The sequence below is a fragment of the Cylas formicarius genome, unplaced genomic scaffold (assembly GCF_029955315.1).
Source record: "Cylas formicarius isolate icCylForm1 unplaced genomic scaffold, icCylForm1.1 PGA_scaffold_2__14_contigs__length_35257938, whole genome shotgun sequence".
In the NCBI taxonomy this organism is placed as follows: Eukaryota; Metazoa; Arthropoda; class Insecta; order Coleoptera; family Brentidae; genus Cylas; species Cylas formicarius.
The window spans coordinates 19,636,394-19,654,275 of NW_026844319.1; the positions used below are offsets into that span (position 1 = coordinate 19,636,394).

Sequence of the window (17,882 nt, forward strand, 5' to 3'; positions counted from 1 at the left end):
AGTATATCTCCAAAAAATCTCGTTACTGTACACCCAATATTTTTTTAGAAACTGTTTTTCGGAAAATAGAAAATATATTTTTTAGTAAGATTCCGGTCTATGTGCAGCGATTGCGTTGATACCACTAACGTATAATTACGAAAGGGATATTCCGTCGAAATCTGAGTAAAGCAACTTGGCGATTAGGGCTTGAAATAAGCAAAAAACTGTTTTTGGTTAAAAAATCAATTTTTCAGAAAATTCTTTAATTGATAATAACGATTTTTTATTTTTGCGCCGATGAAAAATTTGTTGTTTCAATAATGAAATAGAAAAATTTTTGATTGTTTATACATTCAATTAATATTAATAATTTCAAGAATTTTATTTCACTAAAATTGCTATAACATATATTTTTTATAAAAAATTTAAATCTTCATAATCCTTTAGCATTGATGAATCATAGCTATTGAAAAATTATGGACACATGGCAAAAATAAACAAACTCAGTTTGGATACATTTGCATTCCGCAGTTATATGATATGATAATGGCGTTTATCAATATTAGATTTGAAAGAAAATATTGTGTCGCACATAGATCCAACTAGTCACATGACTAATACAATTGAAGCCAGAACCACATTGAACCAAATTAATTGCCCATTACAAAACTTTTCAGTAAAATGTTTTTTGCTTAAACAGTAAATCTTGGTCATGAACTGTGGTCCACTAGTAGTATAATAGTTTTGGTTAGTTGCTTTGCAAGTTACTGTATTCAAATTTTGGTGAAATATCCCTTTTATGATTATGTGGTGGTATCAACGCAATTACCGCACATAGGCCAGTTGTTAGCATATTTGAACCTCTAATCCCCAAGTTGCTTTATTCAAATTGTGATAAAATATTGCTGCACATAGACCGGAACGTAATAAAAACTATTTTCTATTGTCGGAAAAACAGTTTCTAAAAAAAATATTTCATGTATACCAATGACATTTGACGAACTAACTAATATGAATCTGAAGAATATTTTAGAAAACATATACTATTTTTCTATAAAATAAGCCGTCGGGCGGAGCTAGTAGTTGGAGTAGGGGTAGAGGGGAATCGCTCTGCGAAGAACGTGGATGTGGCTGAAGTTAGATTTGGATTTGGATTCGGATTTGCGAATTTTACAGTGGACCAGTTCGTTATTTACCTTAATTAAAAAAACGTATGCCTGTGGAAATGGCGGGAAATTAAGCAAGAACATATTGTAAGGGAACTCCCAAAAACCATGTTCAATGTTGCTATATAGAACATAACTCCTTTTCCGCTCGCATCAGCCCAAATATATTTCGCAATCTCAAAAAAATCCGACGTTGTCCCAGATATTGAATTATCCCATTAAAGAGCCACTTATGAAAGCTTCAAAATAATGTATTACTCAACCACCTTGAAACTGTCGGGAAGATATAAAACTAACACCAATAATGAAATAACCAAATATTCGTTTTATTTATTTCGGAATCTCAAAAATAGCTGACGTTGTCCCAGATATTGAATTAGACCATTGAAAAGTAACTTAGGAGAGCTTCAAAACGATGTACCAGTTTGAAGCGGTCGGGAAGGTATAAAACCACCCCCAATAATGAAATAACCAAATCTGCGTTTTATTTATTTCGGAAACGCAAAAAACCTGACGTTGTCCCAGATATTGAACTAGACCATTGAAGAGCCACTTAGGAGAGCTTCAAAATGATATACTACTCAACCCTCTTGAAGCGGTCGGGATGGTATAAAACAACCCACAATAATGAAATAACCAAATGTTCGTTTTATTTATTTCGGAATCTCAAGAAAAGCTGACGTTGTCCCAGATATTGAATGAGACCATTGAAGACTCACTTAAGATAGCTTCAAATTTATGTACTACTCAACCACCTTGAAGAGGTCGGAAAGATTTGAAACTACCCCCGATTACGATTCGTTTTCAAATAGTTGTCATATTTAAAATGTTAAGTTACACACCCTGTATATTTTATCATGTTTTATTCCTGTGTTTAATTTTAAGTTAATTTTCAAAAGGTGTATATGCCTGTCTCTTTTTGTTTCTGAATTATTTGAAAAAAATTGTAAAACCAGCATGATAACTTTTGCTCCTAATCCGGAAACGAATCAAATTGTTTTTTCTTAAAATGGGACATCCTGTTTGTCTAAACGTCATCAAGTACAGAATTTAGTCCCCTGTCGAATATTAGCGTTCCTTATACTGGAAATATTTAATAAAGAAACATATAAAACATATTGTTATTAATCCCAAAAGCTCAAATTTGTGCAAAAATGTCCTCCCAAAAAACTTTTAAGTAATGGCCCAATAAATATAAGAATGAAAAGTACAAATAAAATTAAGAAAATCTCCTGAATATAGCTACCATCCATGATTGATATATGTGTCTTTGTGGGTCAATTTCGAGTTAAAAACCAAATCTCTACTTTGATAATGGCGAATTTTAGGGGGTAGTTTTATATCTGCCCGACCGTTTCAAGGTGATTCATTTTGAAGCTCTCTCAAGTGACTTTTCAATGGTCTAATTAAATATCTGGGATAATATCAGTTTTTTTTGAGATTCCGAAATAAATAAAACGAATTTTAGGGGGTATTTCATAATTTTGGGTAGTTTTATACATTGCCAACGGTTTCAAGGTGGTTAGTTTTGGTTAGTTACAATACAATACCTTACAATATTTCCGTGCCTAATTTCACGGCATTTCCACTGGAACACGTTTTTTTAATTACGGCAAATAACGAAGTGGTCCACTGTAATATTCGCAAATCCGAATCCAAATCCAAATTAACTTCAGCCACATCGAACGTGGGTACGATGGTAAGTAGAAGAGGGTGTCCTATTTTCAACGTCTCCTCATGGAAACCTCCGTTATAATTGAAAATAGATTGAATTGAAAGCCATGTTGTTTAAAGCCCCGATTTCTCTTTTAATAATCTATCACCGCGTTAGATGCTTCTAGAGTTATTTAAATTTGAATTGTATGGGGTTCTGTAGGTGCAAATAATACTAGTGAAACCAGAAACTGATATTTTTTAGTAATATATAATTCAAAATACATAGGGATATCTGAAAAAGTAAAATAATGAACATGTTTATTATAATATTTTGGAAGTTTGTATATGGCGAAAATAAAATTTAAATTCAGCCATGAAAATATTTTTACAAAATCAAAATATCTTTCATATTAAGGAAGATATGGCAAATTATCCTCATTTTTTCCATATTGCTCAGCAATTACCAGATGTTATTCAAAACCGTATGAATTATATACCATTTTCAAGTCTCAAACAAGTATTGCAGTAAATTTCTTCGAATGTTTACGAAAACATATTCTTCTGGTATCGTGGACTAAAGGACTCTGTTTCAATCTCCTCCTTTATTTCACGTTTCATATGCCTTAATAATTAAAAAAAATCGTGTCACATTTTTTCGCAATTACACTGTGAACAATGCCCGTCCCAGTTTTCCTTTTTTTGCCGCAGGCCGCGCATCACCGTCGTTGTAATAAAACGTTTCAGTTTTCAGTAAATAAATGAATATTGGAAACTTTGCTATAATCCTGAAACAATTTCATGTAAATTTCTACTCGGGACATAAAAAACGAATGTAATTTTTATTTTTATGACAATATAAAAATAACCTAGCAAAAACTTAGCCATATTGGCGATATTAGAATTCAGTGAAACTTAGTCACGGAAAAACTTTGAAAGTAAAATTTTGAACGATCGTTTTGTTTTCATGTGAGTTTCATGTTGTTAGCTTCTTGCGGTTTATGTTGATATTGCTTTAAAAATTTTTCGTTTGATAGGTATCATTCGCGATAAATCCGAGTCTTAAACATTAAACGAAAAGGCTTACAGGTTCCAAATATAAGCAAAACAAATTGCTCTATTGATGGTTATTACTCAAGAAACATTAAAAAAATAATATTAGCCTAATATTAGCTGTTGATGCAAGAAATGTTTGTTTACCATCAGCAGCGCCTTTCGTATTCGAGACCTAAATACTAAACAACTTTACAGAAATCCTCATCTTTTCCAAAATATTCGCCAAAAACCGTAAATTTTTGACTTCCTCACATTGACACCATGTTTAACGAAAATCATTTCAAAACAAATGTGACACCACTGACTCACAAAATAAAGATGACTCTTTACACTACTGCCTGAAAATCCAACATCGTCGAAGAAAGTTCTAGCTAATCCAAATTTTGGCACTTCATCTGCCGTTCAGTTTAACAACATGATATTATGGACGGTTTAAATTGTTTATAATTACCGCCTCATTCGAGCAATGAACCTTCAATTAGTGCTATTAAAAAATCTTAATGTGAATCGATGTCGCATGCGTTTAATATTTTACCATGTCCGAGCAGGCTCGCTATCGTCAATTCCATCTCTTTCCGTATAAACAGAAGCCGGAATTGATGTAATCTATCCGTTGTATATTTCCCAGTTTAAAGGAGATTTCTCATAAAATATTTATACCCAGAAATGCACTTTGTCGTGATTTATGCGAAAAGGTTATTTTATTTACGTACACTTTGTTATATTTTGTCCTGCGGGTTTTTGACGTTCGCTTCAATTTGAAAAATTGCCCGCAATTCTCCGGCAGATTTATCGATAGTATGAACTGTAAAGAAAATAGAGTCTCGTTTCTCTTTGACTCAATTACGTGTAGCTATGTCAGTTCTTATTTGTTCTTCGAAGACCAGCCTAGATATAATACGAAGGGCTTATAAAAGTTATATAACGCTAGAGGCGCCTTGTTTATAACAAATTTTTACACAGGTGAAGTAAAAACTTTTATCGTAAAATAGTTGATTTTGGTTAGCGTTTGTATCTCCATATAATAAACTTTTAATATGGTTTTGAAACCAAAGTTATTCCGCAAAAGTAGTTCACACACAAAGTGTCTCCATAACAAGTCCTCTTATATTAATTTACCTTCATTCGAAATTGCTCGGTAATATTTTTGTGAATATAAGCTAATCGCTATGGTTGTTGTAGAGTGTGTCACACACACTGTGGTTCCGAATGGTCGTAACTTTATTCCCTGTGTAATTTCCTTATTTTTATTAAGGAAATTGTTTCTTCAATTTTGAATACAAAATTTCGCTTCTATCGTTGACTTTTCAATTTTGGGCAACAAAATATATTTGACTGGGTTTACTACTTGCTTGCTATAGCAAATATTCCGGAATGTTTTTTTAATTCAGCGGGGAAATATTTCCAAATTTGACGCTGTTTACCAAACCAGAAAAGAATACAGATTTCTGTATGTGAAAATTACACACTCCAAAAAAGTATCATTAAATGATAGTAGTGAATAAGTATAATATAGGCTTCCCCCACTCCTCTCCCTTTTGTGGGCGTATCCTCCTTCCCCACGACTCTCTAGCTCCTCCCCCTTTACCCATAATCCCTTGAAACTGGCTCCCATTGGATAAGCAACCAGAAATGCGGTTTAATCAATCTCCCCACCTCTAGTTTGCGATGGCGGCGAAGCCAATCAGAGCCCAGATATTTTCCCACCCCTAAGAAAAGCAATGGCGTCAATGAGACTTGATCATATTGTTCGCGTGACCATCTGCACCCCCTAGCGGTTCGAATGTAAACTAGTGTCCCCTCTTGGAATAAGATTTTCTTTAATAAGGTAACCCCACCTAGTGAATATTGACCAAAACATTTATTTTAAAAACATATAGTTCTGCGAATGTGTACCCACGCGGGTACAAACTGTACTTTTATTGCGCACAAAGGACAGGGGAAATAAAGACGAAAAGTGTTGGATTTCTTTTCTCGGAACTGGAAGCTGGCAGGCACCACCAATAATATCTGCAAAACAAAAAGCTGGTTAAAATTTTCATTAATAAAGTAGGATATTAGAAACCATATACCTTTTTAATTTACTAAGCAATCTACCGTGCGTTAACTTCATACATATTTCCGCATGCTTCTGTTTTAAGGTATCGTGAAATATTTGACTATTTATCTGGGAAAAGTTCATATGTCGAAAATATTATGTGTATGTGGCCGTGGTAGGCTTTCTTTACTATTATAATTTTATTTTTATTATTTAATATTTACAAAATTAATTTATCTATCTTATTGATGATTTTGATTTTCTTTGCTATTTTTATTATTTGTTTTTATTATTTAATATTTTCAAAATTAATTTAATTTATCTATCTTATTGATGATTTTAAGATATCGCAGTCAACTTTACTATTTCATCAATTTCTTTTATTTATTGCTGATCTTTGAGGATAGTGTACATACTTTTTTTCGTAACTTATCTGTATCTACCCTTTAATTTCCTATCAAGCCATAAAGCAAACTCGAAAGGCATCTTAACTAAAAAGTCATATACTTTAAAGCTGCTGCGACTACTACATGAAAGTGTGTTTCTGTGAAATCTCAACAATAATGAAATCTGGACGCTTATATTAAATACTGTAATACTCTTCTCTGCTAACGCTCTAGGAGACGCTATTTGAACCCTGTTCAAAGAAAAACTTCTACAGCCCAAATAACCCCTCTGAACCACACTTAAGCGCATCACTCTTTCACTGTCTTGCAGCCTTCAGATTAATATTCCGTACTAACTACGTATGCCATACACGAAACGTTCTCTTTTCTAATTTTTTTCTATGCGCTACATTAACGAACAGGATCTAAACTTTTCTGTCTGTGTATTTTGTTAGCCACCTTAAAAAAATTAAAAAAAAGGTATGCGAACCTAGAGGATATTTTCCATATTTTTCACAAATGGTGACAACAATTAATGCAAGTATTATTTTTAATAATAATCCATCTTTCGCTATGACACGAAAACATCGACTTTTTAATTCTAACTTTTCTCATAGAGCTTCCCTTTAGTCTCTATCTGTTCTTTAACTAAATCCCCACCTTTTTGAAAAACCAACCTCTAAAAATAGTTAATTTTCTCTAATTTAAATTTGTACGTTTTCCGCAATATGTGTGAATATTTTCGCTAGAGCATTTAGTTACTTAGTACATGTCCTAATCAATATTTTAAAAATATAATTCTAATGATACGTGTTTACGATTTGAAGATAACGAAACATTCCCCAGTTTCATAAATGAGAGCTCACTGCCAAACTACCAAACATCACAGTACAAACTACCGTACTACGCCCCCTGGACAAAATCAGGTCAGTCAGCGTCATTAATTCTACCTGCGTTAACGAATAGCGTATTGTTAATTATGGTTTAATACGCAGAAAATTTAAGTAACAAATAATTGCAATGAAACTCACTAACATCATAAATTATTAAAAAAAAAATTAGAACAGTTGGAATTTACTGGAGTAACCAATTTGGCACTAAAAATGGAAATTTTCGATACTCTACTAGGTGCCTACAATAAATTTTACTATTATTTTTTAATGCAGAGACACAACGATTTTCTAGTTCTGAATTTGATCAGGGGTATATGACCATAGTTTACGCCGACTCTAAAAGGCATGCAGTCTATTGTTTTTGAACGCCCCCATTTTGTGTATTATGTTCAAAACAGAGACTCTCTGGGCTTACGACTACAGCTACCAGCTACTACTTTCAATAATATTAACACAAAAAAAGTAGGTGGCATTTCTATAATACGTGCAAAGTTTATGTGAAACTGACTGGAAGACAGAGTAATGCACCAATATGTTACTAAACATATTTCGATAGAATTCCGTAAGAGCTTACCTCCAAGTTTCCTCATTTAGTCAGTCAAAGCATCAAATGGGAAATTCCAATCCAACATAGGTAGTGGTGGAAATATATCAATCGCCTACGTTACCGATGGTACCCGACTGAAGCTTCTGCGTCTTCTTTACCCCACATGCCTACTTAAAAGATACTGGTCTAAGTCTCAATATTCCTGTTAAAAAAAGAGAGGTTCTATATTGCCATAACTATGTGTTTTCAAAATTTTACCTGAATGGTTCGTGATTCCTTATATATGCAGTGTTGGCAGCAATGTGGCGACGACTACGCTGAAACTTTCCATATCTCGTGTCCCCATGACTGGTCTGTTTCATATATCAAACCTCACCTCGCACGGGTTTGAACCTCCTTTAAAAAAAAAAAAACAGGCAAGACTTATACTTATATCAAAGTAATACGAGGAACTTATATTTTATGCCAAAACTTATTTCATCACCTCCAAAGGGGAGTAGGGGTTTCTAAAGTATGGTAGGTACATCTCTTTCATTTTTTAATTAAAAAAGTGACACAATTACGCGACGTAACTCGATCCGGATCGTTAACGCGTCTCAAGATGGGGGTTTAGAGATGCTGAGGTCATTAAATTGATTCACTATTACCAGTACACACTGAAACCCCTTATTTCCAAAATAAAAAAATTGTTAACTGTTAACACAACAAAAAAAACTATTTTCTCACCAATTATATTTCTGGGTCGTTTTCAGAATTTGTCCAACGTAGAATCCCAAGAGGATAGGGCCGCAATTTCGAAAAATGTTCATGTCTCCCCACTATGCATTTGTACAAGAAGCAGGGCCGGATTAACAGCAATTATATTCTTGTCAGTCAACATACAGCCGCCGATTGAATTCTCGGATTCTGCTTTACTAGTTGCCATGGTCTGTCAAATATGTTACTTAAAAATTGTATATTTTTTTTTACAAATAATATACCTTTCCTAAAATAATTCCGCCTTTGTCAAGTGGGACACGGGCACGTCTGTCCGCTTTGAAAAGCGCAGGCGTATGTATCTTCCAAAATGATCCAAGCAGGCCCGGATTGCCAGCAAATACACAACTCCCCGATTCAATTCTGAGATGTTGCTTCACGAGTTACCATGATCTGTCAAATATTTTAATTAAAAAAAATCTATTATTTAGCAACAATATACCTTTTTAAAATAATTTCGTCTTTTTTCAAGTTCAACAGGACACGTGTGTTCGTTTCAGTTGGACAAGGGCACGTCTGTCCGCTTTGAAAAGCGCGGCGTATGTATCTTCCAAAATGATCCAAATTGTTAACCTTTTTTTGATTCCTCGTTCCCCGATTCAATTCTGAGATGTTGCTTCACGAGTTACCATGATCTGTCAAATATTTTAATTAAAAAAAAAAATCTATTATTTAGCAACAATATACCTTTTTAAAAATAATTTCGTCTTTTTTCAAGTTCAACAGGACACGTGTGTTCGTTTCGAAAGGTTTCGTAGTCTGTAGCTCTGTCGAATTCTCCAAAATTCGTTAAACCTTCAGATATTTTCAAAATTTGTCCAACGCAGACTTCCACTCACGCAGTTTCGAAAACTTTCTGGTCTCCCCGCCATGCATTTGTACACGAAGCCGTTCTGGACTATCAGCAAACAGCACATCCGTCATTTTTCTTCTCGGATTCCGCTTGACGAGTTACATCGATCTGTCAAATATTTAATGTAAAACAATCTTATCTATTACTTTTACCCAATATTAAGTACCTATTCAAAATTAGTAGCGCCTTTTCGAGTTCGAAAGGCTTCGTAGCCTATAGCCCTGCCGAAATGGCATTGCATTTGTACACGAAGCAGGGTCGGATTGTAAGCAAACAGCACCCCGGTCACTTTTCTTCTCGGATTCTGCTTGACGAGTTACATCGATCTGTGGAATATTTAGCGTAAAAAAAAATTATCTATTACTTTTACCAAAAATGAAGTACCTATTCAAAATTAGTAGCGCCTTTTCGAGTTCGAAAGGTTTCGTAGCCTATAGCCCTGCCGAAATGGCATTGCATTTGTACACGAAGCAGGGTCGGATTGTAAGCAAACAGCACCACCGGTCACTTTTCTTCTCGGATTCTGCTTGACGAGTTACATCGATCTGTGGAATATTTAGCGAAAAAAAAAATTATCTATTACTTTTACCAAAAATGAAGTACCTTTTTTCTTTAAAACAGTTCGTCCTTTTCGAGTTTGAAAGGTTTCGTAGCCTATAGCCCTGCCGAAATGTCATTGCATTTGTACACGAAGCAGGGTCGGATTGTCAGCAAACACCACAAGCGTCACTTTTCTTTTCGGTTTCCGCTTGACGAATTACATCGATCGGTCAAATATTTAATATAAAAAATATCTATTTTACCAAAAATACGTACTCTTCTAAGATAAATTAGCTCTTTTCGAGTTTAAGAGGACACGTATGTCAACTGTAGGATGTTTTATTATTATATTTTCCAGTGTCTATAAATTAATAAACAACAGAAGCTTCCGAATACAAAAATTTCAACATGAGTTTTTTTTCTTGAAATTTAAAAGTTCTAACCCCTAAAACCATATTTTAATACGCTGGCGGACGTATAACAATCCCCAAAAATTACCATATTTAAATTGTTACTATTGATATATTTCTATTCCGAACTTAACTCAATACATGCAAAAAAAAACTAGCGAATGTTATTTATTATCTCCGATGGGTGGATGATTGAGAAACGTTTAAATAAATCTACCTTTCTGTCTCTCTTTCTCTATATAGGTCACTCATTCTCTCTATCTGTTACTTTCCACAATCCGAATTTACACTTGGCCCCCCAAAAATCTTGTAAAATTTTATCTGCTTAACTTCTTCGCGTTGTTCATATGGCTGAATTTTTTGGGAGATATATCGTGCGTTATTTCTATTAAAATTCTGTTTCCTTTTTACCTACTTCAAAAACGTAAGCGAGCATTTTTGGTTGTTTTATTAAACAAAAATTGATACTAACCAAGATCCGTATCTCCGACCTCAGCTTCCTTTGATCACTCCCCAATTTTTTTTAATTAAGTATAGAAACCTCGTCGAACATATACATAATACTAGGTCAAAATGTTACGCGGTTACTCATTAAAGTCGCAATTCCGAAAGCTTCTTACCTATCTTTTTCCAGTCTTTTTTGTTTTATTTATCCGTATATGAAACACACATTGAACACAAAACTTAAACTCGTTGGCGATATTGCATTAAGCAACAAACGCGTATAACAGAAACGAACCCTTAACACAAACGCTTCTTTAAACTTCGACTGACACGTGAAACAACCCGCATTCCTACGAAAGGCAGGTAAACCAAGCAGGTCAAATTTTAAGCTACCCTCCAGTGTCGTCGTAGGTTGGGGCATAGTAAATAGCGAATACAACAAAGCGGTAATTTATAATAATTTAATTTGCATTTTATTTAACTTAAGTTGTTTTGTAGAAAATGAGACATTTCTACAATTAATCAATATACTACGAGTACTTTTCCGCTTAATTACTATTTTTGAGAAACAAAAGGAAACGTTAGATTCCATTCAAACTTTTTCGGTTTTCATGATATCTCGCGTTTATTTAGAAGCTAATGGCCTGTGGCCTTAACCAGACGTTTCCAAAGCCTGGTTTGATATTATGTATATAAATCTTAACAAACACGAAAAATAGAGTTATATTGCCACCGAAAATCTGAATTTATGTTTAAAAATGTAACTTCCCGTATTTAAACTATTGCCTGCATTGGCGCCTATATTTTATAGTTTTTTTTTTGTATCCTATTTTTTTTTGTTTTGCTTGCAAATGTGTGTCCATTTTTCGGGTACTGAATTTTTTTTTCTCAAATTATTACAAATTACTCAAAACGGAGTTAAAAAGAGACGAGGAGAAAAGGGTAGAACCCTTATTTCTCCGACACTGACCTCCGATGTTTATAAAAATTGACCCCTTGACACCCTCCCCGTGAATATTTTACAAAGGATTTTTAAAATTTAACTTCCAAATAACGCATACTCTCGCCTAGTGTCACAGTTTTGGGCCCCATTTTGCTATGGTTAGACAGGTTTATTCTTGTACATTGTCGGGACAAAAGAAGCATCTCCTTCATCCAAATTGACTTTTTCATACCTAATATAACAGCTGCCGGGCATCATCTCGCCTTAATTGTTTCTATTGAATTAATTTTAGTTACAAAAAATTAGATGATCGACAAAATTGGCATAAAAAGATAATCAAGATTTAATTAAAACAAGAATATGCACAAAAGAAAAGAGATAAACTCCGACACGGGAAACAAGGAAATATCGCTGAAACGGCAATTGATCTAGCGCGCGCCTTTTTTAAAAATAATAATTTTTCAAAAGAATTCTAGGCTAAGCTAAATACCTGGTGCAACAAAATATTGAAGGATCTTCATGATCCTACCTGTGAGCGAGTAGAAAATTATTTGCAAAGAGGATAAAGGTATATCTTAATATAAATAGTTTCACTATTGATAATATGTCCCCTTTTAAAATGGCGCATTATTTGATACGTACTTTTTTCTTGTCAGAGCTTGTCTAAAAAAAAAAAAATCGGGATGGATGGAGGTTCTCCGTCAGGTTTTTTTCCTGTCGAAACAAGTATGTGCGGCGTTCGCTTTGGATCTGGGGGAATGGGTGGGGTTATACATATATAAGCTATAAGAAATTTTAATTTTTTATTCAGTTTCCACTCATACAATTTCGTGATAAGTGCAGAGTGAGAAAAATGTCCGAAGTCGAAAATTATCCAACGCAAGCATTGGATTCGTGGGGAAGATTTGTGGTCAATGCGGAAATAATCCGCGAACAAAAATACATTTACGAGGCAGCAATTACGCTGCCGGAATTCGGACTAGAAATTACCTCAGGTCTTAGCCCAGCAAGAATCTTCGCTCCGGCAGTGAAAGTGAGCTTTATCCCCTACGTTTTGGCGGAGAAAAGAAGCATTTCGTTCGACGAGATAGACTTCACAGAATTAATACAACAGCTTCCATTGTTATTGTTAGCAGGCCCGACTGGTAAAGTTATGTATTTAACCTGCTTCAAACTCAGCTGTCTACAATGTGATGGTGAAGTCTTGGTCAAGATTGAAAATAGCGAGGGTATACTCTATATTTCGAAAGACTGGGTACAGAAATTAATTACCATAAGCAAATTGGTATTTAAAAGAATACGAGTACTGTCTCGTTTGAACTTTTACGAGTACTACGATAGAATATTGTATTTGACTATACATGAAAATTTACTGGAAGACGCCAAAATCTTTCCGCATATAGAATATTTATGTTCTACAGAAGAGAGTGAGCAGAGCTACTGCATGGAGGACTACATGCGTTTTGGAAAAATGCAGATAAAACAAGATATCAACAAAAGGATAGCATGGGACATACCTGTGTTTTAATAGAAATTTACCTGTAAACTAATAATAATAAATGTATTTTTAAAATTCAGTGTGTGTGTATGTTTTATCCTTACCCCCATAAAAAAAAGTAAAAAAAAAACAAGTAATTGCGTAAAATAACTTTATTAAAGAAAAAAAAATAACAACAAAATATATTCAAACAAAACATGGTACCACCGGAATGAAACCATCAGAAATTACCCCAACAACGGAGATTCTCGCATATAATTTACCAAAAAAAATTTGCAGTGCAAAAGTCAAAGTTCAAAGCTGGCGATGCAGTGAGCATAAGTCGCACAAAATCGGTTTTTGACAAAAGCTATGAAATTAATTGGACACCCCGAAAATTTCAAGATTGTTAAAGTAAGTGGTTCCTTCCCTCTTACGTATATTTTGGAAGATGTGGAGGGGCGTTAAATCAAAGCTTCGTTTTATGAAGTCGAATTACAAAAACCGTACTACCAAATAGTCGAATCGACTATTTGGTAGTACGGTTTTTGTAATTCGACTTCATAAAACGAAGCTTTGATTTAACGCCCCTCCACATCTTCCAAAATATACGTAAGAGGGAAGGAACCACTTACTTTAACAATCTTGAAATTTTCGGGGTGTCCAATTAATTTCATAGCTTTTGTCAAAAACCGATTTTGTGCGACTTATGCTCACTGCATCGCCAGCTTTGAACTTTGACTTTTGCACTGCAAATTTTTTTTGGTAAATTATATGCGAGAATCTCCGTTGTTGGGGTAATTTCTGATGGTTTCATTCCGGTGGTACCATGTTTTGTTTGAATATATTTTGTTGTTATTTTTTTTTCTTTAATAAAGTTATTTTACGCAATTACTTGTTTTTTTTTTACTTTTTTTTATGGGGGTAAGGATAAAACATACACACACACTGAATTTTAAAAATACATTTATTATTATTAGTTTACAGGTAAATTTCTATTAAAACACAGGTATGTCCCATGCTATCCTTTTGTTGATATCTTGTTTTATCTGCATTTTTCCAAAACGCATGTAGTCCTCCATGCAGTAGCTCTGCTCACTCTCTTCTGTAGAACATAAATATTCTATATGCGGAAAGATTTTGGCGTCTTCCAGTAAATTTTCATGTATAGTCAAATACAATATTCTATCGTAGTACTCGTAAAAGTTCAAACGAGACAGTACTCGTATTCTTTTAAATACCAATTTGCTTATGGTAATTAATTTCTGTACCCAGTCTTTCGAAATATAGAGTATACCCTCGCTATTTTCAATCTTGACCAAGACTTCACCATCACATTGTAGACAGCTGAGTTTGAAGCAGGTTAAATACATAACTTTACCAGTCGGGCCTGCTAACAATAACAATGGAAGCTGTTGTATTAATTCTGTGAAGTCTATCTCGTCGAACGAAATGCTTCTTTTCTCCGCCAAAACGTAGGGGATAAAGCTCACTTTCACTGCCGGAGCGAAGATTCTTGCTGGGCTAAGACCTGAGGTAATTTCTAGTCCGAATTCCGGCAGCGTAATTGCTGCCTCGTAAATGTATTTTTGTTCGCGGATTATTTCCGCATTGACCACAAATCTTCCCCACGAATCCAATGCTTGCGTTGGATAATTTTCGACTTCGGACATTTTTCTCACTCTGCACTTATCACGAAATTGTATGAGTGGAAACTGAATAAAAAATTAAAATTTCTTATAGCTTATATATGTATAACCCCACCCATTCCCCCAGATCCAAAGCGAACGCCGCACATACTTGTTTCGACAGGAAAAAAACCTGACGGAGAACCTCCATCCATCCCGATTTTTTTTTTTTAGACAAGCTCTGACAAGAAAAAAGTACGTATCAAATAATGCGCCATTTTAAAAGGGGACATATTATCAATAGTGAAACTATTTATATTAAGATATACCTTTATCCTCTTTGCAAATAATTTTCTACTCGCTCACAGGTAGGATCATGAAGATCCTTCAATATTTTGTTGCACCAGGTATTTAGCTTAGCCTAGAATTCTTTTGAAAAATTATTATTTTTAAAAAAGGCGCGCGCTAGATCAATTGCCGTTTCAGCGATATTTCCTTGTTTCCCGTGTCGGAGTTTATCTCTTTTCTTTTGTGCATATTCTTGTTTTAATTAAATCTTGATTATCTTTTTATGCCAATTTTGACGATCATCTAATTTTTTGTAACTAAAATTAATTCAATAGAAACAATTAAGGCGAGATGATGCCCGGCAGCTGTTATATTAGGTATGAAAAAGTCAATTTGGATGAAGGAGATGCTTCTTTTGTCCCGACAATGTACAAGAATAAACCTGTCTAACCATAGCAAAATGGGGCCCAAAACTGTGACACTAGGCGAGAGTATGCGTTATTTGGAAGTTAAATTTTAAAAATCCTTTGTAAAATATTCACGGGGAGGGTGTCAAGGGGTCAATTTTTATAAACATCGGAGGTCAGTGTCGGAGAAATAAGGGTTCTACCCTTTTCTCCTCGTCTCTTTTTAACTCCGTTTTGAGTAATTTGTAATAATTTGAGAAAAAAAAATTCAGTACCCGAAAAATGGACACACATTTGCAAGCAAAACAAAAAAAAATAGGATACAAAAAAAAAACTATAAAATATAGGCGCCAATGCAGGCAATAGTTTAAATACGGGAAGTTACATTTTTAAACATAAATTCAGATTTTCGGTGGCAATATAACTCTATTTTTCGTGTTTGTTAAGATTTATATACATAATATCAAACCAGGCTTTGGAAACGTCTGGTTAAGGCCACAGGCCATTAGCTTCTAAATAAACGCGAGATATCATGAAAACCGAAAAAGTTTGAATGGAATCTAACGTTTCCTTTTGTTTCTCAAAAATAGTAATTAAGCGGAAAAGTACTCGTAGTATATTGATTAATTGTAGAAATGTCTCATTTTCTACAAAACAACTTAAGTTAAATAAAATGCAAATTAAATTATTATAAATTACCGCTTTGTTGTATTCGCTATTTACTATGCCCCAACCTACGACGACACTGGAGGGTAGCTTAAAATTTGACCTGCTTGGTTTACCTGCCTTTCGTAGGAATGCGGGTTGTTTCACGTGTCAGTCGAAGTTTAAAGAAGCGTTTGTGTTAAGGGTTCGTTTCTGTTATACGCGTTTGTTGCTTAATGCAATATCGCCAACGAGTTTAAGTTTTGTGTTCAATGTGTGTTTCATATACGGATAAATAAAACAAAAAAGACTGGAAAAAGATAGGTAAGAAGCTTTCGGAATTGCGACTTTAATGAGTAACCGCGTAACATTTTGACCTAGTATTATGTATATGTTCGACGAGGTTTCTATACTTAATTAAAAAAAATTGGGGAGTGATCAAAGGAAGCTGAGGTCGGAGATACGGATCTTGGTTAGTATCAATTTTTGTTTAATAAAACAACCAAAAATGCTCGCTTACGTTTTTGAAGTAGGTAAAAAGGAAACAGAATTTTAATAGAAATAACGCACGATATATCTCCCAAAAAATTCAGCCATATGAACAACGCGAAGAAGTTAAGCAGATAAAATTTTACAAGATTTTTGGGGGGCCAAGTGTAAATTCGGATTGTGGAAAGTAACAGATAGAGAGAATGAGTGACCTATATAGAAAAAGAGAGACAGAAAGGTAGATTTATTTAAACGTTTCTCAATCATCCACCCATCGGAGATAATAAATAACATTCGCTAGTTTTTTTTTGCATGTATTGAGTTAAGTTCGGAATAGAAATATATCAATAGTAACAATTTAAATATGGTAATTTTTGGGGATTGTTATACGTCCGCCAGCGTATTAAAATATGGTTTTAGGGGTTAGAACTTTTAAATTTCAAGAAAAAAAACTCATGTTGAAATTTTTGTATTCGGAAGCTTCTGTTGTTTATTAATTTATAGACACTGGAAAATATAATAATAAAACATCCTACAGTTGACATACGTGTCCTCTTAAACTCGAAAAGAGCTAATTTATCTTAGAAGAGTACGTATTTTTGGTAAAATAGATATTTTTTATATTAAATATTTGACCGATCGATGTAATTCGTCAAGCGGAAACCGAAAAGAAAAGTGACGCTTGTGGTGTTTGCTGACAATCCGACCCTGCTTCGTGTACAAATGCAATGACATTTCGGCAGGGCTATAGGCTACGAAACCTTTCAAACTCGAAAAGGACGAACTGTTTTAAAGAAAAAAGGTACTTCATTTTTGGTAAAAGTAATAGATAATTTTTTTTTTCGCTAAATATTCCACAGATCGATGTAACTCGTCAAGCAGAATCCGAGAAGAAAAGTGACCGGTGGTGCTGTTTGCTTACAATCCGACCCTGCTTCGTGTACAAATGCAATGCCATTTCGGCAGGGCTATAGGCTACGAAACCTTTCGAACTCGAAAAGGCGCTACTAATTTTGAATAGGTACTTCATTTTTGGTAAAAGTAATAGATAATTTTTTTTTACGCTAAATATTCCACAGATCGATGTAACTCGTCAAGCAGAATCCGAGAAGAAAAGTGACCGGGGTGCTGTTTGCTTACAATCCGACCCTGCTTCGTGTACAAATGCAATGCCATTTCGGCAGGGCTATAGGCTACGAAGCCTTTCGAACTCGAAAAGGCGCTACTAATTTTGAATAGGTACTTAATATTGGGTAAAAGTAATAGATAAGATTGTTTTAC

At 34.3% G+C, this 17,882-nt stretch overlaps 1 protein-coding gene and 1 long non-coding RNA gene across 6 annotated transcripts in view; one reads left to right on the forward strand and one right to left on the reverse strand.

The window, feature by feature from the left end:
- LOC132698225 (limbic system-associated membrane protein-like) overlaps positions 1 to 17,882 on the forward strand; it is a 225,829-nt gene that overhangs the window by 154,740 nt on the left and 53,207 nt on the right. The window lies entirely within an intron of this gene.
- Positions 5,766 to 9,341, reverse strand: LOC132698226 (uncharacterized). The gene is made up of 6 exons (XR_009618350.1): positions 9,165 to 9,341; positions 8,920 to 9,112; positions 8,702 to 8,870; positions 8,448 to 8,649; positions 7,749 to 8,117; positions 5,766 to 5,867 (listed from the first exon to the last, which is right to left on the reverse strand). It is a non-coding gene; the product is annotated as an uncharacterized LOC132698226 (long non-coding RNA).